We start from the raw sequence: 26707 nt of genomic DNA, 5'->3' as shown, positions 1-26707 counted from the left end.
TAAACTGAAGGAAACCGTAAAAAAACAGAGGTTGTGCTCTCTAATGGGCCGTCATATATAATCCGCCCTGTGCGGAGCGCTGGATCGCTTTGAGCGGAGAATAGGACTCCCCGTTCGTTTGCCCAGGCTCTGTTTCGGCAATCCCTATTCCCCGCTCAGTGCGGGAGCGATTCGCTCCCGCCTGAAGCGGCGGCCGCAGTGGGCTGGCCCATTAGCTTCTAGTATGTATTGGGGTCTTCTTAATTTTCCGGTTCCCCCCCCGGTTTTCTTTGGTTTTTGTGCGGTTTTCGTTGTTTTCTGTGGTTTTTGCCGACTTTGAATTTTGTTCAGATTTTTTTGGTTCTGATTAAAAAATGTTCAAATTATAAATTTGTTCAAATTTGAAAATTGTTCAGATTTGAAAATTGTTCAGATTTGAAAATTGTTCAAATTTGAAAAATGTTCAAATTTGGAGTATGAAAATTGTTCGTTTTGAAAATTGTTCTGTTTTGAGTTTTGCTCGATTTTGAATTTTGTTCAGATTTTAGAAAACTGAAAGAAACAGCGTGTCTATCACACACAAGCGACCGGATAAATGGGCCTGGCCCAGCGGAGCTTCTTTCAGGCGGGACCGAGTCCATCCCGCTTAAGGCATGAGATAGGAGCCGCGTTTCCTATTCTCCGCTTATTGCGATTGCTATGATCGCTCCCGCCTGAAGGCATTAGTTGTTGGGCCAGGCCCACTGATCCTGCCTTTTTGCCGTTTCTTTCATGCGTGACTAGGAGCGAGTCTGCTAGCGACAGCAGTTTTTTGGACAGATTTTCCCATTTTTTTATAATGGTTTTCTATTTCGGTTTTCTTTTTTGATTTATTTTTTAGCCGTTTTTATTATTTCTTTCTGTACAGTTCCAGTTTTTTTATTTCTCTTTTCTATTTGTTTTTCTGTTCCTTTCTTCTTTAATTACATGTCCTCTCTACATTCCAAAAAATTATACATGGGTTAAAACATATTTAATGTTTACATGTAAAAAATATTCCATGTTTTGAAAATTGTTCACATGGTTCCACAAATGTTAATGATATTAAAAAATCAAGGGGTTCAAAAAATGTTCATGTTTTCTTAACAAAACAATTTATTTTCTAAAAAGAAATTTAGAGGAGTAGAAATAACGTACACCTATTCAAGAAAACGTTCTCGGGGATTCAAAAAAATTATCGTTTTCTATTTTTTTATTTCCACAAAGAAATTAGAGGAGTAAACAAAAATGTTCACATGTCCGAGAATTTTTTTTGGGGGTTTCAAATAATTTCATGGCCCACTAAATTATAGTAAGAGGATTACAAAAAACGTTCACCAGTAAAATGTTATCAGGGTTTACAAAATGTTCAAGGTTTTTCCAAAATTGTTCATCGTCTAGGAAAATGTTTTCAGAGGATTTTAAAGATACATTCACCGGTTCGAGAAAATATTCTTGGGGTTTCAAAAACTGTTCAAGGTTTTTCTAGAAATTGTTCATGGTCAAAAAAAAATTCAGAGGATTACAAAAATTGTTCGACGGTTCGAGAACATTTCTTGGAGTTTCTATAAATATTCAAGGTTTTTCGAAAAAATGTTCATCGTCCATGAAAGTATTTTTAGCAGATTAAAAAAATATTTACCAGTTTGTGAAAATGTTCTGGGGGTTTAAAAAAATTCACGGATTTTCTAAAAAAGTTCATGGTCCAATTTTTCTTTTGAAAAGATTATAAAAAATGTTCAAGGTTTTTTAGAAAAATTGTTTATCATCCACGAAATTTTTTTTAGAGGATTACAAAAAAAATGTTCTTTGGGTTTCAAAAAATGTTCTCCGTTTCGAGAAAATATTCTCGAGGTTTCAAAAATGTTCAAGGTTTTTCTAAAATATTGTTCGTCTTCCACTAAAATAATTTGTTCACGGTTGTTCAAAGAATGCTTCTTTTCAAATTTAAATTTTGTTCATGTAGTTGTAACAAATGTTCACACAGGTTTTAAAAGTTGCTCATGCCGTTTTATACATGGCCGTGTATATTTTTAATTTTGGCCAAGTGTTCAACAAAAAGTAATCAATGTGAACATTATTTTGGCTCAATAATATTCATTTTAATTTCTAATTAATATAATGATTTATAAAGGTTAGATATAAATTTCTATATTTATAAAAATAAAAATTAATATAAAGTGTTAAAGCTTTTCTCAAAGGTGGGAAAAGAATGCCCGCAACAGAAAAATAAAACTTAGCGTGTACCTCTTAATATACACAAATATACAAAGATGTGAAAATATGTTCACTAGGTTTAAGAGCATCTCCAGTCGCGTCCCTCGAAAAACGTCTGGCATAAATGATTTGGGGGACGTTTAGGACCGCGCCGGACAAAAAGAGACTAAAAATCTGTACAAAAAAGAGACCCTTTTCTAGTCGCGTCCCCCAAATTTGTGTCCGGCGTCCCCGGTAGAGACTCTATATTTCATGGCCCACTAATTTTTTTTTGGGGGTTTCAAATAATTTCATGGCCCACTAAATTATAGAGTCTCTACCGGGGACGCCGGACACAAAAACAGCGTCCGGACGCATGCATGCAGCCCCTAGTCCTCACATGCTAGTCTCTTTTCCCACACTTTCTCTCACCTATTTTTCCCACATGGGGTGGTCCCTCTATTAAAATGCATGCATCCGGATGCTGTTTGGAGGACGCGACTGGAACGCGTTTTTCTCCATTTCTTGTCCGCCGTCCCCCAAACGTCATTTGGGGGACGCGACTGGAGATGCTCTAAACAATATTCGGATATTTCAAAATATGTTCACGGGGTTTAATAAATTGTTTACGTGTTTAATTAATTATATTCGTGAGTTGGAAACATTTTTTTCAATAAGTTTTCACTTACTTTCACGTATGACTTAGTTTTCAATCTACTGTGTGGTGCTACTTCTAAAAAAAAAAAGGTAAAACAGCCAAACAAACTGTACAAGAACTGTTGCCATCGATCAGTTCAAAGAAACAGTAAGCAAAGTGAGCGAATACGATTGACAACGCGGTCTTCCGGTCAGGTGTGCGAAACGTGTACAACCGACGTCGTGTTCTTCGGATCAGGTGTACGAAACAGTTAACGGCACCTGCATGGGCCGAGCCCATTAACCACCGAGGGTACACGGCGTTGATCGTAGGCACCGCTAAAAGCGGCATATGACCTCCCCTCTGCTTCGAAGTTGACCTGGATGACCTCTCGTTAATTGGGCTACCTGGGCCTTTCATCCGGGCGTTTGCTTCCAGTCCGTGCTTGCCTCTCCATTGCGCCGGTACAACTGATCGCAAGGACCCCGTCGGGCGATCGTTAAGGGGGGCTGCTCGCTACCGAGCAGGTCAGTGGCAAACGGGGCACCGCACACCCCAACCGGCTTCTGGGCCAGGCTCATATACGGATGTGAACAATTTTTAAATTTTTAAATTTGAATAATTTTCGATGTGAACAAATTTTAAATTCGAACAAATTTTATATTTTAACATTTTTTAAATTCGAACAAATTTTAAATTTGAACATTTTAAAATTTTAAATAATTTTTGAATTTGAACAAATTTCATATTTGAACGGTTCTCAAATTTGAACGATTTTCAAATTTAAACGGTTTTCAAATTTGAACATTTTTGAATTTAAACATTTTCTCAATTTGAATAATTTTTAAAAATTAAAATTTTTCGAATCTAAAAAAATATGAACAAAACCGAAAACAGAAAAAAGAAAAGAAAACAGAAAAAGAAACCAAAAAAGAAAAAAGATAAAGCAAAAACGAACTGCACAGGCTAAACAGCCCCAAATGAGCCTGGCCCATACCCGACCAGGGGTGTGCGGTGGCCGGTAGCCACCGACCTGGTCGGTGTATAGGTTTTGCCATCGTCGAGCTTGTGCTCCAAACCCTAGCCGAGCTCGAGCGGAGGTGGTGGTGAAGTGCCTCTCCATTTCAGGTTAGCTCTACAGCGCCGCTCCCTCGGCTTACCTCCCTCTCTCCCTTTCACTTTCCCGGTGGTTAAAGAGGAGCGAAGGCTGCTTCGGTGGCTTCATGTGGCTTCAGCAGCGGTGCATGTGGCCACGGCGATGGGTTAGTCATGAGGAAATTTCTGTTTCTGCACTTGAGTATCCCGTGATTCACCACTTTCCTTTGATTGGCAGGAGTTGGCAACATTTTTACGGAAGAACAATTACTAGTACATGATGACTATTGCCAACTGCTATCTTCCCTAAATTTGTCTTTTCTCCCAATTCCATCAGTTAATAAAGGAAATTCTGGGCTCCATGTACTGATGTACAAGATTGAAGTTGTTACGTACCAATGAGTTGTTTATATTCTATTATTAAGTATTAACTCTTCAGATCAGGCTCACATGTAACAATTATGTGCTTGCTGAAAGTGCTGATAGGAAGTAACAAATCGCTTCTTGTGTTGCTGATAATGTTCAATGGAATTTGTATGTAAGATGGGTTATAGTCGAGTTATTGATGGCAATTACAACTAATGCCATCTATGATAATGTGGTTGTGCTATTGTTTACAGGTCACTCACATAGCCGTCTATTGACTTTAGGATATTGCCCCCTGATCATGTTAAACATGTGAGTAAGATATTATAGCATGGGACAACGGAATGGTGAATTACCATGCAAACATAGTTAAGAGGTTACCTTTATCATATTAGCCTCCCACCATTTTCTCCTTTAATTGCATAAGATTTTATCGTATTAGCCTCCAACTATTTTCTCCTTTAATTGCATAAGATTTTTATGTGGCATTAAAATGCCTCTATTTCCATCTACTTTTTCTACATGTTCCAGTCAATTACTGCTCCATTGGATTTGACTGTTCTTGTTCATGCAGAGGATAATTTGCTCTTCAATCTTAGATTTCGGCATGTCTATTTATCTAAAAAATTCAGACTTGTACAAGGCTTGTTGTTAAGAGACAGTAAACTGGAGCTACATACGCCTCTTAGCGTTTTGGCATTGTCTGCTGTCAGATCGTGCTCATGAATGAAGCAGATCTCCCTGAATTGCAGCATACTTATCCAATTATATACCATTTTGGACAGGCATTCTTTATTTTTGAGGAAAGGGCGGTCCCTGTGCCGTATAATCAGGTAGATAGAAAAAAGTTATGTAAAAGGATGGGAAAACCCTAGGAGCTCAAGGAACTCCCAGAAAACACACACATGCACCCCGTCAAAGCTGCTAGTGGTTTCCCGGGTCTTGGCTGTGCGTGTAGGCCTTATATGTGATTTCTTCTTTTACCAAGGCCGCGATGGCGTCTTGCTGAAGTGCGGCATTCTGGAAAACTTCCCAAGATATTCCTTTCCCTCCAAACTCTCCAAACATAGTACATGATCGCTCTGCTAGCCTCCCTTCTCCTGTCCTTTGGGATCTTTGATATTATCTCGTCCCACCAATCATTAATTGAGACTCCTTCCTCCTGCAGGCGGTGGCACACCAAGATGCCCCATTCCGGGCGAAAATTTGTTCTCTCACCGAAGTCGAGAAGTGGCAGTCGAGAGTGAGGTGCTGCACCGTCTCCGGATGGACTCTTGGATAGCTTACATATTGGGTCATGCGGCCATCCTCTAATTGCCAATTTATAAGCCGTGAGGATCTTTCCATGAAGTGCTAGCCATGCGAAGAACCTGCATTTTGCCTCCGCGTGCCCCTTCCAAAATTTGGCCGTGCCAAAGGGAGCACACGACGTGAACTGGCAGCGGTAAGCTGAGGCTGCCGTGTAGATCCCCTATTCACTCCACCGCCAATGCGTCCGGCCTCGGGAGCAAGTGAATCTCCGTTCTCTTCTTCCTTATAGATAACCTGTTTTTTTATGTTAATAGATAGCTTGTTTTTGCATGTCCAATACTTGACGCTCTTTATGTAGCACATGTATTGACTGAAGCTGATAGTATTATTCATTGCCATGCTTCTTTCTCTTTACATTTTTTGAATAATTCATTTAAGAAAAGTTGGAGAGAAGATATTCTTTTCGCTGACTGTGGTTTCTCTGATTTATTTTCAACTTGGAATTTTTGTTTAGATCTTGATTCAAGGCCTCATATATTTTGGTGAGAGGGGCCTCACAAAGTAGATGCAAGATGATCCAATGTTTATGTAGTATCAAGCGCTGTAAGAGATCTCAAAGTTCAGTTCTTATGCAAACAACTTCTCTTTACTTCATTCCAACATACAGATTCATAACTTCACCTCCTTGCGTATTCCATATAAATGCAAAGGTTTACGTTTGTATAATTCACTAAATGCACGACCTTCAACTACAGGTTGGACCAATCTTATCTATTTGAATTCCTGATTTTCTATGATGAGCAGTATTGCCAATATAATCTTCTAAACCTACCACCCTTTAGAGTTCTTCTTGTTTTACAGTTCCGCTCCTCATATTTGTTATTGATCTCTTACTCCTGCATACACGTTTCAGAGACCTGGACGAGACTTTTTGATTGCCGTGTAAAATGTTCAATATCTCACTTTTGCTACAGGTCGTCCAATTTGTATAATGAAATGACAGAAACATTATCATAGAGTGATTCTTCACCCTTGTATTCTAAAAACTTAAGATTCTAAAAAATAAGAAAGAGAATTAATATAGGGAATTTTTTGTATAATGATTATTTTTTTAGGAGATCTTTGTACTTGTACATATGACATGCAACATATATTCTCTTTGAAAATCCACTACGAGCATTAAAAAAATGACAGAGCCACTTATTTTCCAAAATAAAGAAAGACAATAATTCAAGTGTTCAAGTATCTCTTTGTCTCTTATGTAATTTGTAGCAACTAGCAAATGTGCAACTAAGTCAGTGTGCTCCCGTTGCATCCGTACATGTTTTTAATTTACATATCTTTTGGTATTTGCTATTATGGCCACCTAAAATGATGGTTGTGTAGAAATTCATGCAATCATATAATTATTATTTTACTTCTAACCAGCAAATTTGACGGAGATGATGAACCACTTATTGCCATACAACATAGTTTATTTTAATAGATGTCATATGCCACTAAGGTGTGAACTATATGCATTTTTATTGGGATGTGCAAATTAAAATTAGTTTCTGTGATAGTTCCATATATAATACAGTATAAAATATGTGTGATAGGTTACTGCAACCGTTTTTTGGGTACAATTCCCTAGCTGACTGATGCTTCACTATGCTTGATGACACTCAGGACCCAGCTGGCCGTTCCCTCCCTGGCTTCACTTTCGACGACCGATGTGGCGAACCATATGCCTCAGGCCTCACTCTTCATTTCTTCGGTTTTAATTTTGAAAAATCCGTGCTTGAGTCTGCAGGTCAGTAATTCGATATATGTTGCATCTAACCTTTGCTTTTCCAATTATATGAAATACAAGAAATGGTTGTTCTTATTCTTTACCATTTCTAATTGTGTATTCACTAAACTGCTTAAATATTTATGTAGGACCAAAAAATAATGGGCATTGTTGGATGTTACCCCCCCCCCCCCCACCCCCACACAAAAAAGATCTACATCCTTCTTCCTCGATATTGGTTGTACATTGTATTACATATATTCTATTGTTCATTTTTAAAATTATTCCTACTGTACTTTTCTTAAAGCCGACGGGCACGGCAACAGGTTCTTTTATTGTCTAGTAGTGTGGACATAATAAACCCCTTAGCTTTGTCCTTAAGGCCCCCGCTTGGAAACTCTGAATTTTTTCCAACCGTGATAGTATACGGACGTTTCATGCCTGTGCACAAAGAAACCAGTGAAGAAATACACGTCTGCAGATATCCTGTTTGGGTAGCATCCCATGCATATTCTCTCTTGCTCCCAAAACATTGCGCCGCTGCCTCTCCTGGTTGCCGCCGCCGGCAGGGCTGGCTTCCAAAGGGAGCGGTCCATTCTATGCGCCGCCTCTTCCTGTTTTCGTTTCGGTCATTCAGTGCAAGGCGTTAATGGCGGTGTTGCTATATCGCTGTTGTGAGGCCCTGACCCATGGTTTTTGAGTCACCTGAGGCTGCGACTCATGTATAATCGACCAAAAATGCTGTATAGTCACCATAAGTCGCTGTATAGTCGCGAGTCGCCGTGATTTTTGGAAAACGTCTCAGCGACTATACAACGACTATGCAGCGACTCAAAAACAATACCCTGGCAGTGCACCATTAATCCTGATATAATGTCTCAGCAGGCCTCTAATGGTGGCCGTGAGCTCCAGCGCGCAGCCTGCTACCTCGCGGACGAGAAGTATAGGAGGAGCCGGGCCGACTACTCCACTACCATCAGGTTTTCTCTCTCTCTCTCTCTCTCTCTCTCTCGGCCGATGTTTCCGAAATCCTGCCGGTAACCAGTTTTCTCGGCACCTACCGGTCTAAGAAAATACCGGCATATTCAAAATTAACGAATTTTGATAAATTCTAGATAAGTTTTAAATTTTGTTTGAAAATTGTCGTCCGGTATTTGGATCGGTAATTCTGGTAACTGATAATAACGTTGGCCACCGGTACTTTTTAGAGAACGAGAAGAAAAAACCCTGACTGCAATCCAACAGACTTGTTTCGCCAATCAATCGTCACCACCTCAGCCACAATCTTGATAGCTGACCATGACTTTGATATTTGGGCACATTTGCCAGCTGGAGACCGATGGGAAGTCGAAGTCGTAAAATAGTCTATATCTGGAGCGGAAAGCTCCATACCATCTAAGAAGCATTGCAACAGCAGTGAGCACTGCACGGCTGGAACGACAGCAGCCCAGTGCACGAAAAAAAGCATGGCCTCGTCTCATAGCTTAGCGCTAGCGGTTCTCTTCAGCTACCTACGCCTCTTCTCAGCGTTTTGACATCGTCAGCTGTCAGATCGAGCTCGTCAAATCGAGCTCATGAACGAAGCAGATCTCCCTTTCTTCCAGCGTACTTATCCAACTATCTACCGTTTAGGATGGGCATTCTTTTTTTTTTTTTGAGGAAATGGCAGTCGCTCTGCCGTATGATTAGATAGGTAGAAAAAAGGTTTATGTAGAAGAATGGGGAAACCGTAGGAGCTCAAGGAACTCCCAGAAAAACACATGCACACACCCTAAGGCTGGACACGAGCCAGCTCGGGCTGAGCTCGGTGTAAGCTGCACTTTAGCTCGCTGCCAAATAACTTGGCTCGGGCTGGCTCCTTTGTCTCACGAGCCGGAAAAGGGGCTCGGCCCGAGCCTGTGCAAAGCTCGGTGCAGCTCGCGAGCTGAGCATGTTTGTGTCACTGGCAGGTGGGTCCACCTTCTCCAGCAGCGGCAAGGAGGGATCTGCGTGACGGAGATGGTGGGCGGCGAGGGCGAGTGGTGAGCAGCGCCGCGGGAGCAAGGAAGACGATTCGGTGACCAATTTCATTTCGCCGAACACCTTGTGTGCATGGAACAACAGTAGATGTTTAACATTAAGGACTTGCTCATTTGATCTATATAATCCCACCATCTATCTTAGTACAATTTTTGCAGAGTGGTGGCGCAGGCATCTATCATATGGAGCCGTATGTGACCGGGAATGCGAGCGACATGACTTTAGACGTGGTCACCGCGTGTCCAGTGTCAGAAAACAGCGAGCTTTCGGGCTAACCCGAGCCAAGCCGGAAGCTCGCGGCAGTCCAGATTATTGGGCTCGGCTCGGTCCACGTCTTCTGCGAGCCGAGCTCAACTCGGGGTGAGCCGCGGAAAGCTCGAGCCGAGCCAAAAGCTCGCCCCGTCCAGCCTTACACACCTCGTCAAAGCCGCAAGTGGTCTCCCGGGTCTTGGCTGTGCCTGTAGGCCCTATGTGCGATTTCATCTTTTACCAAGGCCGCGACGGCGTCCTGCTCAAGGGCGGCATTCTGGAAAACTTGCCTAGCAATTGTTTTCCCTCCAAACTCCCCAAACTGAGCATATGATCGCCCCGCTCGCCTCCCTTCTCCTATCCTTTGGGATCTTGGATATCGTCTCATCCCACCAAGCACTGAGACTCCTTCCTCCCACAGGCGTGGCACATCAAGATGCCCATTCCGGGCGGTAATTTATTCTCGCACCGAAGTCGAGAAGTGGCAGTCGAGAGTGAGGTGCTACACCGTCTCTGGATGGATTCTGCGTAGCTGACATATTGGGTCGTGCGGACATACACTATTTGCCAGGTTAGAGCATCTCCGGTCACATCCCCCAAAGTGCCCCCAATGGTTTTTGAGGCGCGCCGGACATTTAACCGGCCCCAATCGCGCCTCCAAAGGCTCTTTTCGTCCGACGCGACCCAATACGCTTTTCAGCTCCGAGCCCGTCCCCGCTCCTCATGGAACGCTTCGGGCGCGCCGGACAGAGCGCGAAACCACGTCGCGAGTGGCGGGCCCAACACGTCATTGACACGAAAGTCCAAAAACCGTCGCCTACCTCTGGTCAAGCGACGATAGTGGCCTCGTGGATTTTCCAGACGGCGCAGTGAAGCGTCTGGTCGCGCATGGCTGCGTGGCCATCCACGCTGGACATTTAACTAGCCCCATCGGCGCGGTGAAGGACGAGCCCGCCGACGAGTCCGTCAACGAGCCTGACAAGTGCGGTAAGCAGGACGTCATCGAAGACAGCACATACAACTTTCACAAGTACTACGACCCCTCTGGGCACCACAAGTACTACTAGATTAGTTTTAGTTTTAAATTTCATCGAATTTCGTTCAAATTCATTAATATATAACAAGTTTGAATAAATTCGATTTAAAAAAATACTTCATCTAAAGGTATAATTGTTGCACTCCCATGGGGCATGGAGAGGCTATCCACGTTGAGCACGTCGCGCGCCGGGGCTGGCCGATGGCTCGTTTGCGTCTCACCGATTAGACCACGCGTCAAGATATGATTTGCTTAGAAGGAGGAAAAAAAACGTAGGGAGTCTCCTCCGGGTCGTCTCCCCCAATCCCCTCCTCTCTCGTCTCCCCCCAATCCCCTACTCTCTCTCGTCCCCCAATCTCTCCACATCCTCCTCCAAATCTCCACCTCGCCAGTGAGCAACCCATGGCGCCGTCAGCGGATCTCCTCCACGTGCCGGCCGCCTCGCCGGGCGAGCAGCAGACGGACACCATGGGGCGAGCGCTTGCCGAGCGGGAGCAGCAGAAGGACACATGGAGCGAGCGCTTGCCGAGCAGGAGCTCCGTGGTGAGCAGCAGCCGCTGCATCAGGTCGCCGGCGCGGCTGCATCGGCGGGTGAAACCCTAGCGCGCCGCCTCGGGAAAGTCGCCTCCATCTCCCCCCAATCACGTCTCCATCTCTCCTCCTATCTCTGCCTCCATCTCTCCCCCAATCCGTGCTTCTAGCTCCGGCTCTTCCTCCTCCGCCGGTCTTCCCACTAGCTAGAGCAGGGAGAGTTAGAGGGAACCAGGGCGCCATAGGTGAGGAGGTGGAGCTCGACGTGGAGGAACTTGCGGCGAAACTGCAGGCAAGGATCAGCTTCCATCCCCATCCTCTTGGCTGGCGGCTGGTGGCCGTCCTGGCTCTTCCTCTCCATCGTGACACCTCGTCCTCTATGGGGACAGAAGGACGGCATCAACATAGTCGTTCATGTCGCCATCGCCAAACCCTAGGGTGAAACCTACGACCCAAGGTGAGCATCCTCTCATACATCCCTCACACTGCCCCTTCTCCTACTCTACTTTTGTATAACCCTCTCTCTGTTATGTGAATTGGATGTGCGCGTTTTTATCTGCTAAATAGATCAACGGTTTTGGGAACATGTATGTACTAGATTCCTGGGAACATATAGGTGCTAGATTTTTTTTTGGAACTCACGCATTACATATACCTTGCTGCAGACAGATTCATCATTTGTGTACAAATAGCTTAGGTTTCCTACTAGCGCTTCTCAAATGATTTTTAGTATTGAATCAGTGCTCCAAATTTTGTACAGATTTGTCAAGATGAACGAGGTCGCGGAGCCAAGGATAGGTGTTGCGGACTCACCGTCAGCTTGCAGGTGGAGAAGGCAGAAGAGGGCAAGGTTCTGGAAGTGGTTGATGTTGGGTATTGCGGTGATCAGCAACAGGGCATCTCACCACATCTAGATAACAGCCTCCAGGTAAGCTCAGTCCATTCGACTCCAATTTGTCTACTCGGTTCTTCTACAGTATGACCTGTAGATTCCTACACCAACGACTAGCAAGATGTTGTCTACAATTGCCCTGTTTTTCTACTACGTTTGGTCCTGGTCAGAACAGATGTTGTTCCTCTCCTTGTTTCTCTCTTCATGGTAAAAACCATACTTAGCTTGGCTTTGTTGCTTCATGACTGTAGGATGTTGTATGAATGGAAGAAGGTGCAGAATAGTGACAACTCATCCTTCTCTTACTCATATATGTGAGGGAAGCATCAGCTAAATCATGTAAGTTTTTTCTTCCTCCACTTGAATCTTCTATCTTTTTGTACTCTAATAATAGAGTTGGTACACGTGCAATATTAATTTTCCATCATAGAAGTTGCCAACAATTGATTTTTTATTTGGCATTTTATTTCCTTATTTAGGTTTATCCAAAAGTGTACCATTGATCCTGTATAGGCAATTTATTTGGCATTTTGTTTTCCATCATAGAAGTTGCCAACAATCACACCTTTTATTCTAATTGGACTAAACTATATGATAGTGTACCATTGATCATGTATAGGCAATTTAACATTTACCTAATCACAGGAGGAGTGTAGAACTGTAGACTGCTGTTGCCCCACAGAAGGATGAGGATGTCGGAACCAAGGTATACCGCCCACTCATTTGCTTATAAGGCATTTCCTGACTATCATTGTGTTAGCCAGAGCATTAATCACGGTAAAGCTTGAGTAAATTTTTTTGTATATGTTGATTCTATATAGTTGCAGTATGAGCTCTGAATCCCATGACACAGAGCCCGCATGATTTCGGTCAGAGGCCAGTCTATGGGTGGAGCTTTATTTCTCCATTCTCAAATTAATTTTCTGATTCTCTCTACTGGTTTGTAATTTTTAGGGACTCCTGATGTATCCATTGCGATGCAATATGTGTGCAAAGCCCTTTTCAGCATTTCCTAGGATGTGAAGGTATATATGTTTCCATCCCAATATTTGCCGCACACAAATTTCTCAATTTTCATGTGTAGATCGAATCACATTGTATCAGTCTTTTATCACACATTTTATTCTAATTGAACAAAACTATATGACAGTGTACCATTGATCATGTATAGGCAATTTAACCTTTACCTAATCACAGGAGGAGTGTAGACTGTTGTTGCCCCAAAGAAGGATGAGGATGTTGGAACCAAGGTATACCGCCCTCTCATTTGCTTATAAGGCATTTCCTGACCATCGTGGTGTCAGCCAGAGCATTAATCACGGTAAAGCTTGAGTAACAATTTTGGTATATGTTGATTCTATACAGTTGCAGTATGTAATCACCAATGGTTTTCTTCTGCAGCACTGAGCTTTCTAATGATCCTCCAGCTACGACGAGAAAGAAAAACTAAGAAGCATTAGAGCTAGGTGACCACAATTCTCATTGGAGCACTTTTGACTTTATTTTCTTCCTCTTTGGATTTTTTTTCTTCTCAATTGTTTTCTATTTTTCTGTATTGGAGTACTTGCATTGCTGATTCCGTAAGATCATTTGAATGTAATTCTTATTTCATTTCGACAAGTAGCTCGAGTGGCCTCAAGTAGTTCAGATATAATATGGTTCAGATATAAATCAAGTGACCTCAAGTATCACAGGTGTAGTTCAGGCATATAGAACTCTTTCAGGTGTTTATCTATAAAAATCTACTTGATATTCTCGCATTAGTTCAGATATAGTATGGAGTTTATATTTTTTCTACGAATTTAATGTGCTCTGATATGTGCAGATTACAGTAATGATGATAAACTGGCCTCAAGTAGTCCTCTGCCTCTTCTTCTGGAAGATGTATGCATACTCTATGACTAATGGAGTGCTCTCTTGGCTTATACGGATAATTTATAGTTATCTAATTTGAAAACCTGATTGTATTAAATGCTTTACCTAATGTTTGCATGACTCATGGTGGATTTCAGGTTCGGTTGATCTGATAATGGCCCATTTGATCCTTCTTCTGAATGTAAATTGGCTAGATTAGGTTAGCGTTAGTAATTAATCTATGTTTCTTTCCAGTTTCTCCCATTATGCATAGTATGGTGAGCAATTGTCTACTCTAAAATACCATTGAGACAGTAAAAATGGTGAGCAATGGAATGTACTCTAATTTTTGTAGAATGATCATTAAATTTGAAGAGTAGACATTCTGCACTCCAATGTTTGTTTTCCTCTTTAAATTTATAAATTGCAATGTCCTATGTTGGTTGTTATTTATTTTGAGGAAGAGGAAGGGCATGTGCTGTTTCTTGATGTATTCATTAGTACCTTCACTATAATTTATACCTCACTGGGAATTAACAACTGCTTTATTTTATTTTCCTGTAGGCAAGAAGGGCTTGAGTGGCATCTGAGCTCGCTGCTGCTAATCAACAACCATATTCTTGGCATCAATGCTTTCCAGGCAGGGCTAACATTTCAATAGGAGCAAAGCATCCCAAAATGTATTTCCCTTCTCATGATATTTACAGTATATACCTATATTGTTTGCTTTCTTAGTTTTATAATTTCTGGACCATGATCCTTGATTTTGGATTGCTAATACGACAATTGTTTCATTTTGCAGCGTCGTATTGGGAGCTGGTAGGAAGTTTGCCATATGAGAGTACCTACAAGTTGCAGGTTTTATTCTTCATTATCTTTCCAATGTATTCATTTTCCAGCATTGTTTGGGTATTTGAGAGCAAGTTTGCAATCTGAAACTATCTGCAAGCTATAAGTTTTCTTCTTCTTATACTTCCTATTTATTCTAGATGCTACATTTATCTGAAATGTCTTACCACTGATATATAAAAGGGATTCTTTTTGATGCTATCATGTCAATTGATGCATGATGCATGTCATGCTGCTGGGAGGAGCTGATGCGTGCCGTGCCGTCGCCTAGAAGAGCTGTCGTGCATGTCGTTTGGGAGGAAGCCGGACGAGTAGGCTGGCCATAATATATGTTGCTCATTTTCAATCTATATTGTCTTGATGCTCTGTTTATACTGTTCTATGTATATCAAGCAGGTTAAAAAAAAGGAGAAGCCTGACTTTTATTTCGTGATGTTGGTGCTTTGTTCAAAAGGAAGGTATGATATCTAGGTAAAGGCAACGCATTTATGTGTCCATTATTGACTCTGAAACTTATATGGGCAATTGGTTGTTCACTATAACATTGGTTTGTCCCAAAACACCATTTAATCATTATCATGGTGTATACTCAATTTCAACATTTTCCTGATCTGATTGTTGTAATTTCCATCTTACGGGTTACGTAGACGTTATTTCCGCTAATATATTACATGTGTACTATTTTTCTTTATCCTTCTCTTGATTTATGTTTACTTGGTTTATTTAATTTCTTACAATTACTTTTTTGGTAGATTGTTTTGCTAGACCTAGCTGTTTCTTACAATTACTTTCATCTCTATTGCTGCAAGGCTCCCTTCCTGGTTTATAGAATTTGTTCATCTGCAGTCTTATACATTACAAAACTAGAGCACAAAAGATCTATGAGTTGGTGTGTCACTAAATATATAGAATTGATGCATTGTTGTTTTCAGTATTTATGATGTCTGAAAAAAGGCCAAGTTTGCAGGCAAGTTACAGAAATATCAGGGATAAAAAAATAAACCTTCAGCCCAGACCAATGGTTATTAGCCAAAGTGAATATCCGGTTATTGCTGCAAGGCCAAGTTTGCAGGCAAGTTACAGAAATATTACGTTCCTTGAATTGCATTTCAGATTTGTGCCCTGTGTCCCCAAAGAAGGTATCAGGTTTGATGTCAACACCCGGATTTTTAAGTCCAGATGCCTATTATGCCATTCCTCGCAATCCCAGGAATATTGTTTTTGCGAGACATAATAGATTGATATCACAACACATCATTCATTACAACACATAATCGTCTTACAAATAAAGGATCACATGATCCAGTCTCATTACAATAATAGAAGTTCTATTGATCAATTACATAACCGGATATTCACTTTGGCTCCCGAGTCTAGATGCTCCCTCAGCCCAGACCAATGGTTATTAGCCAGATCGACAACAGCAGTTGTATTTCTCTCAGGTATTTGACCCTTCTTTCTTTTATGCACAGTACCACTGGCCCACAACTGTGGAGCTTATAAATGTGGTTGTTGCCGTGAGGCCCGTGATTCCTAGATAGTACAGCCGTTCATAAATTTTCTGGACCGGCAAACAAACACCATGGCACAACTTGTAAGAGCATCTCTAGTCGCGTCCCCCAAACCGTCCCCCAAACCGCGCCGGATCGAGCGTTTGGGGGACGTGTTTCGTTCGTGCCGCGTTTGGGGGACGTCGCTCCCCAGCCGCGTCCCCCAAACGCCGCCCCCAAACATTTAAAATAATTTTTCTTGGCATTTTTATTTCAATTTTCACAAACTAATACATAATTGGGAACGTGGTTTACACGAAGACATAGTTTGGAACATGGTTTTCCACAAACTAATACATAGTTTGAACCATGGTGGACACAAATATAAAATATTGCAAAGAAACTAAACCTAACTAGGCCGTGCATCGAAGGTTTTCTGTGTTCGCTGCTAAGAAAGAACACTCGAGGGCACACCCAGTCACCTAAACTGGAAAATCCAGCGGGAGGATGGTGCCCTTGTTGGTTCTACCGATGAGGCGAACAGGCAGAAACCTCCGTGCACGTATTCGCTGCGAAGAAACAACACTCAGACGTCCTCCTCGTCGGTGCTGCTCGCCGTGGGAGTCCCCGTCGCCGTGGTAGTCCCGGAGGCAGCCGCCTCTCGTCGAAGACCTTGACGCTCATGTCCCTGTTGCCGAAGTAGGAGAACACGAGGATGAAGCCGGCTTCGAGGCTGTGGTGGCGCGCGAACTTCTCCCAGCCGATGTTGAGGTACATCTTGCCGCGCGCGTCGTAGATCGCGTTGACGATCCACCGGCAGTAGCCGCACGAATGCTCCCGCAGATGCATCGTGCGCGGGCGTACGCCGCCGACGTACTCGGCGAAGGAGTCCGGCAGCCTCTGGATGCCGCGCGGGTCGCCTCTTGAGGACGTGGACGAACTCGAACAGGACGTCCGGCTCCACGTCCATCTCCGACGATGAAGACGACGGCGTGGGAGGCGACGGCGAGCGTTCAGCTATGCCGCGGCCACGACCACGACCACGGCCGCGAGGTCGGCCTCCGCCTCTACCAGACATAGCGTCGAGTCTTGTTGAGAGATGGTGGCGGCTAGGGTTTGGGAGAGAGGCGCTAGGGTTTGTGTGTGAGAGGGACGATGAGAGGCGCCCCTTTTATAGGCCGGAGGGAGGCGGAGGAGCGGTGGCGCTCATTAACGCCGGCACGCAGAGCTAGGCGCGACGGGACGCGTCGCCGCTGCGCCCTCTGCGGGAACCGCACCGCCGCTGCGCGCCAATCAACTTCCGTCGCGAGGTAGGCGACGGTTAGGTTTAAATTAATTGTGCCGCCGACGGGTCGGCCCCGCCACTCCCCGCCTCGCTCGTTGTGTCCGGCGTCCCCGGTGCGTCCCCTGTGGGACGGGGACGGGCTCGGGGCGCCGGACACCGTATAGGGGCGCGCCGGACAAAAAAGGGCTTTGGGGGACGCGGCTGGAACGCATTTTCTGTCCGGCGCGCCCCAAATCCCTTTGGGGGACGCTTTGGGGGACGCGACTGGAGATGCTCTAAGGTAACCGACGGGCAGCACGTTTGTTCCTCCTGTTGGAGCAACTGGTGGTTCAGGTATGTCTTCATCCATCTCCGACACTCTAGGCTCTTCGGATCATCCGTCTCATCGTCTTCCTCTGTGTCGACGATCCGATGTGCGAGTTGCCTGATACCGTCATCCTTGCCGGTTCCATAGCGCCTGCGCCTACGACACCATGCATTGCGCCTGCGGGTAGAAGAGAGGCACGCGAAAGCGGTCGTGGATGCGCGGCCTGAAGCCATACTCCGGTAGCGTCGCGTCCTTGCCACCAAGCCCGCCTACCAACGCAGTTGAAGTGACCGACATCACAGCCGGCCGAGCGCGCGAGCTCGATGTCGCGCTCGTCTTGGAAGCGCCGCGACAACGCCGGGCTGTTATGCGCGTTCGCCGGCTGGTTTCGCTCCACCGGCGTCATGTGCGCCCGTCTCTCGGCAATGAGGGCGCGCGTCTCCGATCCAGGTGGCGGCGGCAGCGTAACGACGTAGCCGGCGTTGGAGATATGCCACCCGTGCGGCAACTTGAACTACACCGGCACCGGAGTGCGTCACGGCCTCGGCATTGTGCGCCATGACGAGGTGTTTGTGGTGGTGGGAGTGTCGCGCGGCGTTTGAGAGCTTGGCAGCGGCTAGGGTTGGACGACGGGGGAGAAGAGCAGCCCGTCGGTGGGGTTTTAAAGGACGGCGGCGGACGTGCATTCAAGGCGCGTGGGGGAGGTGGCTGGACGCCGCGTGTCCGGTCGCCTCCTCGTCAGAACCGCCTCGGTTGACGCCGACGACCGCCCAGTACGCGTCGTTTTTAATGCGACCCTTCACCTCCTGTCACTGCCAAGGTGGCCCCCACGCGCGGTTTCTGACGTGCCGCTAGGCGCCGGCGCGCCCGTTCCGCGCCCTCGATGAAGCGCCCGTTCCGTTTGGATCGCACGCTGCGCCCAACGCGCCGACCCAAAAAGACGCCACGTGGTTCGTCTTCATTGCGCGGTGCTGCGCCATGGCAGGCCTCGACGGGTCAGCAATGGTGGGCGGTGGAACGCGCGGGAAAGTTCCCGCGCGCACCAAGGTTCCCGCGCGCGCGAAAAGGCCATTGGCGCGCGCTCGCGCCCAAGTTTCCCGCCAGGCCGCCGGCTATAAAAGACGGCGGCGGTCTCACAGACCGCATCACACCCGCTCCGCCGTCCTCTCCCCCTCCACCTTATCCGGCGCCCTCTCCATCGCCATGTCGCGCACCCTGCAGGCCACGTGGGCCAAACTCTCCCTCGCCGCCCGGGCCAGGTTCCCGCGGACGGAGGAGGAGGAGCGCGCGGACTCGCGGTGGGTCACCGACGATGAGGCGCTCCGCGTCGCTGCCGAGGCGGCGGCGAAGAAGGAAGGGGACGTGGAGATGGTGGAGGCGGCCGCGGACGGCTGGCACGAGACCGCGGACGGCTGGTACGAGGCCGCGGAGGAGGAGGAGCCCATCGACGAGGAGGACCTCGCGCTGTCGAACATCAACGCCGCCATTGAGGAGCGTCTCGCCGACCTCACGCGCGTGACGAAGGAGCACGAGGCCACCTGCCGGGCCGGTCGCCGCCAATTAGGCGACCTCCTCGGCCAGAAGAACGAGCTGCTCGCTATGCGAGCAGCCCGCCACCTCATCCAGATGCCCTTGCCCGAGCGGCGCACCCGGGAGGCTGCTGCGTCGGCGGAGCGCGGCCGACAAGAGCGCATGCGCCGGCGGAACGAGAACCACGAGGCCTAGGCCGCCGGTCGCGTCCGCCTGGAAGCGCGCACTGCTGTGAAACGCGCCGCCCTGCAGGAGTTGGAGCTATGCGGGAAGCGGATGATGCCGCCGCAGGAGGCGAAGCGCGAGCGCGCCCGAGGCGCGCAGATGGAAAGGAGGAGGATGAAGGCCTCCGTCGCGCCACCCAGCTCGTAAGCTGGAGTGGAATCCTCACGCGTACAGGCCACCCGCGTCGAGTGAAATCCACGGCCCCGCCGGCGAGCCGGCGAGGAGTCGCCGGCGAGGCCGCCGGCCCCGTACGTATTAGGATAGTAGTAGTAGACTAAAAAAAATGTAATGAGTACTTTTTAGTGAAAAAAATTATTTATATCTATAACACGCGGGCCAGGAGCGGACAAGGGACGGACGCGAGCGGGCAGCCATCGGCGTCCGCGGCCACGCAAACTCGTTCCAGATTTGGGCCGGGTTTGGATCGTCCCGGACGCCGTGGTCCGTTTTAGGGATGGATCCGCGCGCTGGGCCGCGTTTTTGTCTGGTTAGATCCATCCCGCGCCCGCGCGTGGGCGATGCCCTTAAGCATGGCGACCACGACAGAAAATGGAACGTCCGGACCAACATTTTTGGGAACACGTACTCGCTCACTGGATCCATGGGGAAGAGTCCATCAGTTCGTCGACGAAGCTGCGATCTCTTACCCGTATCCCACAACGCTGCTGCACCGGTTTTGATTCGCCAGGGTATGCACTACGCACCTCCTCCTAGAGCAGCTGTTGTTAAAAAAAAATGTGGCAGCTTCCACAACTTCCCCATCTCGCGGTGACCAGGACCATAGTCCAGCACGCCGCCGCTAACCTGTTCCTTAGTCCAGGTCGTCGCCGTTAACTATCCTGTTGTCGACCTGGTTTTCTCGCCATCCACGCGCGTCACATCGACGACGCAGGCGGTGGGCCATACATACGACCATACAAACAGCGCACATTGTATCCTCAATTACTGCTGCACGTATGCCATTAAATTCTGGCCAAACCAGGAATCTCAACGCACAAACGTGCGGTCTAGATAACAGGACTACCTACACCCGGGAGCCAAAACACTGCCCCCTTACATAACACATAGCGGAAGCGAAATAGCGTGGTAGTAGTCCATCTATTCCACAGGCACTGTTGACGTCAGGAGTGATCCTAGTTGTCGTAGACGTCCTGCTGTCCTTCTTCCGGGTTCTGGTACTCCTCTTCATAGTCTGGCCATTTAAATAGCCAGGGACACAGCCATGAGTACTTTAAAGTACTCGCAAACTAATACTAATGTAAATACTATCAACTATAGTAAGGGGGTTCTAAGCTCCAGTTTCATTTGCAGAAAGCCAGTTTTATTTCATAAGCACTTTAACAATCAAAAACTCTTCATTTGATTCACTAACTCAAGTGGGAACATTAGTGTCATTCCCACAACTCAGTGGTGATTCAAAGTCAAAGTCACCTTTCAACTCAAATCACAAGTCACCCTTCATATTTTTAGAAAAATTCTGATGACGGAACAGTATGGCCTTTCCAACTGTCCATGACCGCGGACGCGGCTATTCGAATAGGTTTACACTCTGCAGAGGTTGTACACTTGTGCCACAATAATTGCAATAGTCTGTAAGGGGTAACTGGCCCTGATTTATCGTACGCAGTACGCGAACTAACAATCATAACCTTTCATTTACACACCCTAGTATAGGCACCTCTCCCCATGAGCTTGGCCTCCCAGTGAAGACGAGACGGTCGCACTGGGAACTGCACGAGGCTTGGGCCGTACATTCACCTCATTTCACTTCATTCCTTTTGTTGTAGAGGCAGCCTCCGGCATAACCCCGATGACGCTTGTTTTAGAGGGAACCCATACTAAGACACATAAATTTCCAGCTAAGCCTTACCCAGATTCAGGTATTTTGGGGGTACTTGTAAAATTGGAATGGTATCGCATCCGAACCCAACCATCAGTTTTTGGTAAAATTCACCAAGTCATTCACAAGTCATATTCACCTTCAAAATCTTTCAATAGAATGACTCATCATTCCAAGGTTTTCAAAGTCATTGGTTTTCACAAGTTCCCATCTAGAGTAGTTACTTTTAATATTGAGCACTAGCAACTAGTCATGAGGGGTGCTAAGCAACTTGTATTGCTCTAGGCTAAGTTTGATACTCTTGTACTACTCCATACTAAACTAGATGAATCATAAATCAAAAAGTACTTTGATAAATAAAATTTAGTAAAGCTTGTAAAGTAAAAACTTGGGATAGGAGCATTAGGCATAAAATAAAAGGTGCGGATGCCTTGCTCTTGTAGAGCTTTGCACTTTGCAAGAATATTAGCTTGCAAACAAAATAGCTTGCATTAGTCTAGCTTGCCTTGATTGGTGATGTGATCAAAGTTTTCTTGCTCTTCCTCTTGGTAGAAGACATCTTCCTCTTGATAGTCTCCGGTACTAGCGTCCATAAACGAATACGAGGATACAATCACCAAACAACACTTAAGTAATCTTAATTAGCCTATTGGCTCACACAAATGATCTAACATCACTACCTAACATTTATTCACAGATTATGCTAGGGTTTCTTTATTTAACAAAAGGAAAACAATTTCCTCTCATTGAAATTGGAATTAGGGTTTCTATGTAGTTCTTTGGAGAAATAATTTCCTCTCATTGAATCTTCTTAAGATTTAATCTTCTCAAATAACCAGGGATGATCACATGTTCACCAAGGTCAACACTTCACATTTATTATTTGAGAAAAGTGATTTAATTGAGATTCATCATCTCATGTGATTTAAATAACCATTGCAAATTAAATACTATTTTGATTTAAATTCTACAAGTGAGCAAGTATGAGCCTAAGTGAATAAAGGTCAACACATTAATTCATATCACTTGAGAAATGATTTAAATGAGGTGCTACACCTCATAGATTTAAAGTCCTAAAATTTGAAATAGTTTAAAAGGACTAGTATTGACTACATAGTCAATATTTTGCTTCTAGCCCAATGATCATGTACAGAACCTATATCATATTTTTACATAGTAAATTAGGGTTTGTTAAATGTGAATTATTGCAATTGGATTCACTTCCAAATTCAAATTGGTTGATTTTTAAGATTTATTTGAATACTGAACAGTCTCTGTTTTGTTATTTTTTCTATTCAAAATCTACACCAGATAAGGGGTTGAATCCAGTGGGGTTAGTTAGAGCATTTCGTGGGCTTTCCAACCATATAAAGTTGGTTCAAAATGGTTGAGTAGATTCAAAGCTATTTAAATTTGAAACACAGCATCAGTAAAGGATTTGACCAAGCCTATTTATTCCAAATTTGAAAAGGTGGGCCTGCGCGGGAAAATTTAACGGGCCGGCCCAGTAACGCTTCAGCGCTAGGTGGGCTGTCCAAAGGTGGGGCCTACATGTCATTGTGTTTAAAACATCGAAACGGTATGGGGTGAGCTGCGCCGTTCGATTAAAAGGGAGATCGACGAACGAGGTTCATCACCTTCCTCGACACCGCCCGTCGGGGACGAAACCCTACCGGCGGCGAGAGGGGTCGTCGGCGGCGTACTGGGCGGCGGCAGGACTCGGAGAGGCGGGCGATCGAACGAGGAGACGATGGCGAGGCGGAGGGTGGTCGCGAAGGGCTTGGGGTGGAGGAGATCAACGGCGTCGGCCGAGCTACTGCGTGGCGCCGTGGCGGTGGTCGGCGGTGCAATTGGAGCTACTCCGGCTAAATTGGGATGGGGGAAGTGGTCGAGGCGAACCAGTGAGGTGAGGCGATCGTGCTGGTGTGAATGAATTGGCCGCGGGAGGTCTCTATTTATAGAGCGGTGATGGTGCCGTGGGTGCTGTGGGGGTCGTCGACGACGATGGCTGTCCAAGGCGCGAAGGGGCAAGCTAGGGAGCGCATCGTGTAGGCGACGGCTAGGCGGAGCTAGCGCGCGTGAGGAGACAGCAGAGGGAGGACGAGAGCGTGCTAGCAACGCTCGAGTGCTCTCAGTACGGGCGCGGCAGAACGTTGATCATGACGACGGTGTCCGAGCGAGCGTCGGCCAATGGGCTTGTCTGGCGAGTAGCTGTAGGCGTGGTGATCACACGTGCCAAGTGGGAGAGGAAGAGAAGGACGGGAGCGTCCAGGCGAGGAGATGTACTGCGGCGTCCAGTGCCATGCCAGGGCGCGCTCACCGCGTGCCTGGCAGGTTTCTGGCGCGTCTGGGCACGCTTCGTGTGGCCAATGCCGTGCGTGGCTTCAGCCAGGGATGGTACCAGCAGGTTCAGTGAGGAGTGGGCTACCTAGTTGACATGGTACAAGGGGCCAGAGAGGAAGAATAACCATGAGTGGCATGGTGGTGTCCTTTGGCTCGGCATGATGAAATGGTGATCATTTCTTGGCTTTAATCGACCAAACCAGTACATGGCTTGATGCAGGGGAGGTACAGGGAGCAGCAATGATCAAGGATCAAAGTGGTTTAGGCTAAGAACCAGGGGATAATAGGGTGTAGTGCATTTTAGAATTGTGCCTGCAAGGTGTATGATGAAATGGCCGCATGAACTTTTCATTGGAAATATGCAATTCTTTTTGGTGGAGCTCCCTTATATAATTAAAGAGAAAGAATGGTGGTGGTGTTATTCAATTTGGTGAAGATTTGTGAGATTCCAAAATTGGTAAGATCTTCTCATAGTTTCAAAGTCACCACTTGTCCAATTCATTCTGGTCAACCTGGTCAAATTTAGCATGGGTGGTCAACATGAAAGTTGCTCACCTTGACATGGTCTTGGATGACATGGTAAGGGTTGACCAAGTTTAGTTTGAAGAAAAGTCAAAACCAGGGGTAAAGTGAGGAACATTTTATAAAATGGCCAAATGACCATTATCACATGTATGTTGATTTTGAGATTTGCTTTGATTTGATTTTGGTTTCTTTGATGCAATTGTGTTTGTTTATCATATCTAAGCATTCTACAAGCAAGAGATCAAGTAAAGGTGGCCTTTGGTGAAGATTTGCAATTTGGCCCTATGTGTATGTGAGTGAAATTGGGATTTTCTCCCTAATTGATTTCTCCCCATTTGATTTGACTTTTCTTGACTCTAATGTGATTCTTATTAGTTTAGAAACATTTTCAAACCATTGAAACCATTTCAAAAGGTCTTGTTCAAAGATTTGCAAAAATGGCCATAACACATAAGAGGTGATGTGTCAAATTTCATTAAACTTGTAAATTGTTGATCTTGCTTTACTTGGACATGGGTTAGGGTCAATTTAGTATTAGGTTAGGTTTAGAGATGGTTTCCCATCATTTGGTCAAGGTTTAAAGTCCTAGGTCAAAGTTTGGTGAAATGGCTATGTGCCACATATGCCTCTATGCATATGTTGCATTTGAATTTTAATTTGACTTGGCTTGACCCAAATGGTGTTGTTGAGTGTTGAAATGGTATATAGGAGTGATCCAACCATTCACAACAAGTCCTAGGGTCAATCTTCTCAAATTCACAAATTTGCTAATTTACTCTCATATGCCTCTATGGCATTTTTAGTTTCTTTTTTATTTTCTTTGGAAACAACTTGAATTAGGTTTGATAAGTACTAGGTAGGGTGTATAATGGTTTTCCAAAACTCTAAACAAAGTAGAGGAGCTTAGGGTAAAGATTTATAAAAAATAGCCATAGGCACATATGCCTTTTTCTTATTTAATTTCCTTTTATTTTATTTTAGCTAGGAAAGTGAAAAGAGGGGTGAGGTTTAGGGTTTAAGATTATTTCAAACTACTTTAACAAGCAAACATGGCAAAAGCACACGAATTAAGCAAGATCACTATGTATCACACTTAATTTAAGAAAAGTTTTTGTTGGTTCCAAAATTTGGAACTAGGGAAATTCATTTATTTTGTTTTGAATTTTTGGGATGTTACAAACCCTTCCCCCTTAAACAAATCTCGTCCCGAGATTTTAAGAAAAGTTAGGTTCCTAAGAGAGATTGAGCATTTTATTAACAGGAAGACATACTTGGCATGGTCTGGGGTGTTTCCTGAGCTTCAGTGGCATTCATGTGGTAGAGGCGGCCGTTGTTGTTGTTCTGGTTCCTTCTTCCTGCAAAGCGGCGCTGTTGCTGAGCCGGTGCTGCGGTATTGGCGGCAATCTTGGCAAGCTTCTTGGGGCACTCATTGGAGTAGTGACCCACAACTCCACATTCATAGCGAGTTCACGAGTTGACTTGTCCTTCGGGGTGACGGGGATGGCATTGCTTCCGGTCCTTGGGCCAGTGTTGGTGTTGTTGTTGTTCCCATTGTTGCTTGTTGCTTGTTGTGGTTGTTGTTGTTGTGGTGGCTGTTGTTGTTGTTACCTCCGGGCTTCGGGGGTCCTCCGTTGTTGTTGTTGTTGTTGGGGCGATAACTCTGAGCAGGGGGCTTGTTGTATCTTGGTGTGAATCCTCCAGAGGAGTTGTTGCGGTGCTTCTGGGTATTGTTGGGCCCATTCTGATTCATCATCCTGCGCTTGCGGTTCTCGTTGGCCTGATGCAGCTTTCCTTCCATCTGTATGGCTGAGTCCACGAGGGTTTCGAGGTCAGCGAATGGAATGTTCACTAACACAGTTTGCATCTCGTCATGCAGTCCGTTCAGAAATCTTTCCTTCCTCTTCTCGTTGGTGTCGGTCTCATCCGGGGCGTACCTTGACGAGTGAGGAATGCGTCGCGGTATTCCACCACGGACATTCTTCCTTGCTTGAGTTCCCTGAACTCGTCTCTCATCTTCTTGATCAGTCCTTGGGGCACATGGTATTTGCTAAACTTCAGCTTGAAGTCTTCCCATGTCATCATCTGTCCCGCATTCATTGCACGGGCACTTGTCCACCAGGCTCTGGCAGGTCCTGACAGGTAGTGGGTGGCAAACAGTACTTTTTCTGCGGTTTAACTCCCGCAACTTCGAGGTAGTTCTCCATTGTCTGGAGCCAGTCATCAGCATCAAGGGGCTGTTCAGTCTTGTTGAACATTGGAGGATTGGTGTTCTGAAAGTTCTTCAGCTTCGATCCAGGGTGATCGTGGTTTCCGTGGCCTTGATTGTTCTGAGCTATCTGTTGCAGTGCAGCAAGGTTTGCTTGGCGTTCAGCTCTTTCGGCTTCTCGGTCTGCCATCATCGTCTGCAGGAGTTGCATCA

General features: G+C 45.6%; 1 long non-coding RNA gene across 8 annotated transcripts; it reads left to right on the top strand.

Moving 5' to 3' along the window:
- The first annotated feature begins 10927 nt into the window (after nt 1–10927).
- On the top strand, nt 10928–15742 carry LOC124693509. 8 transcript variants are annotated; one of them, XR_007000067.1, is made up of 12 exons: nt 10928–11605; nt 11909–12076; nt 12292–12379; nt 12686–12746; nt 12995–13065; nt 13238–13361; nt 13442–13924; nt 14053–14114; nt 14459–14574; nt 14697–14752; nt 14927–15054; nt 15140–15742. It is a non-coding gene; the product is annotated as an uncharacterized LOC124693509 (long non-coding RNA). The 8 variants fall into 8 exon arrangements; XR_007000065.1 differs by having other exon boundaries at nt 10930–11605; nt 13442–13764; nt 13866–13924; nt 14697–15054; XR_007000064.1 differs by having other exon boundaries at nt 10931–11605; nt 13442–13506; nt 13866–13924; nt 14697–15054.
- The last annotated feature ends 10965 nt before the right edge of the window (nt 15743–26707 follow it).

Source organism: Lolium rigidum, chromosome 1 (assembly GCF_022539505.1).
Source record: "Lolium rigidum isolate FL_2022 chromosome 1, APGP_CSIRO_Lrig_0.1, whole genome shotgun sequence".
In the NCBI taxonomy this organism is placed as follows: domain Eukaryota; kingdom Viridiplantae; phylum Streptophyta; class Magnoliopsida; order Poales; family Poaceae; genus Lolium; species Lolium rigidum.
This window is presented reverse-complemented; position numbering and strand designations above follow the sequence as displayed.